We start from the raw sequence: 1,931 nt of genomic DNA on the forward strand, positions 1-1,931 counted from the left end.
AGCATTTCTGCAGACTTATTAAGAACCATTTACGCTGGTCAATTCAAGCTTTTTTCCTGTGTTACGATCCAAGTGGCCCTTCGGGGGTAACAACACTCCACACACACCCTTGACCCAAATCAACCACAGAAAGAAACAACCAAATCCATGGGATTTATTACCGTAAAGAAATACAAACAACCAAGACACAAAGTAACAGGAAAATCCCTGAGGCAGAGAGGCAATAGTCCCCACTCCAAAAGTCTCTGACCTCTGATGCTCACACAGTGCTTTAAAGAGCCTAATCACAGGTCAGGTGTGCCTCATTAGCTAGAGGGAGCAGAAAAGAAAAAGGGACAAACAGAAGGTTAACACCCCACCCTTAAAACAAAGAATAAATTGTTTGTTACACAAGTACAAAAACATTTGAAGAGGCACTAATATAACGAACCAGAATTCACGGAGGGACAGAGACTTCCTGAAGATAAATCCAGATTGCACTCAAATATTGCAGTAAATAATGTTACTAAAGAGCGCCTAACACTACATACAGTACTCTTCAATACAAAGCAAATGATTGGCAATTTTGTCAAATGGGACTACTGACAAAGAAGTCAACTTGGGTCAAACTTCAACAGCAACCACACATGTAAGCCAAATCAGTGGGTGCCACTCCCACTAATTACAAGATGGCTACCACCATTAGGTGAAAGGAAAACACAAACCAAATATAATAAAGTTACTGTGTTACCAACACATACATTGGTGACCAACACCAAACTGGAATGAAACAGTCACCACCAAGAGGATCACAACAAGTACACCAAATACAAAGTTGCTGTCAAACTGTAGTCAACCACTGCACACAAATGTTGTACTCTTTAGTGGAAAAAAACCCCACACATTCTTGTATGCAGGAGAAAAAGTTTCCACATCAACAAGTGATCCGACTGCCCTTTCCCTTCTCCCTTTCTTTGGGTAAAACTAGAGTGCCTTCTCACTCTGTAATTATCCCTCTTCCTCTGTGGTAACTCTTTGTATATGACTCACCCTCACTCACCCAAATCCCTTCTGGCATCTTCTTTCCACTGAATTCATCACTGTTTTTAGCTGGGAGAAATGATTAGTAGAAAATGCGGTCACCCCTGTTTCTAATACAGAATCCACAGTATGTATGAAGCCAGAGGGTTTCTTTTTAAACAGACTGGTTGTTATTTAAGTTCAGCTGCAGGTCAGAAGGGAAAAGAAAACACACCTGGCTATTTCTCACTGTCTCTCTTTCTCTCTGATTAGGTTTCAATGCCAGATGACGGTGTGATGAGACAGATATGCTGGTGAATGAAGGCCCAATTACAGGATAATTAGAGAGGCAAGTAAGGGGAAAAGAGGAGAATAGGGGACAGAGGATAGGTGAGGAAAGTTGTGAATATTAACTCAGACTGAACACCGCTCTACCTGACTTTTAATGAGCACGAGCAAGAGTCATGATTTAGTCACCTGAAGATGTGGCATTATTAAAGTCTCATGAAAACAGCATTGTTGAGATCAATGTCAACTGAGATTTAAGTTATTATGGTTGTACAGCAAACCAAAAAATCACGTCATAATAAATCCAGTGAATTTAAGCCTGCACAATGGTATAATTAATTTAGGTAATATGCCATTAAGTGAAGGGATTAGTAGAATAATTAGTCAATTAACTGCAAAAAAACATTTGCTGGTTCCAACTTCTCAAATGTGAAAATTTCCTGCATTTCTCAAATTTATATAATTCGAAATTGTGTAAAATGTCCAATGTTTTAGTTGTATGTGTCTTTCCTTTGTAAATGGATTCTCCAGCTTTCTGGGCATTACAGCTGCTCTCTACATTGTCTTTTTCCTGTCTATTTCTTATTTCTTACTGTTTTTTTATTTTTATGTATTGTACGGTGTTCCTCGAGTGCCCAGAGAGG

The sequence above is a fragment of the Morone saxatilis genome, unplaced genomic scaffold (assembly GCF_004916995.1).
Source record: "Morone saxatilis isolate NCDOM2014 unplaced genomic scaffold, NCSU_SB_2.0 Contig20, whole genome shotgun sequence".
Lineage (NCBI taxonomy): Eukaryota > Metazoa > Chordata > Actinopteri > Moronidae > Morone > Morone saxatilis.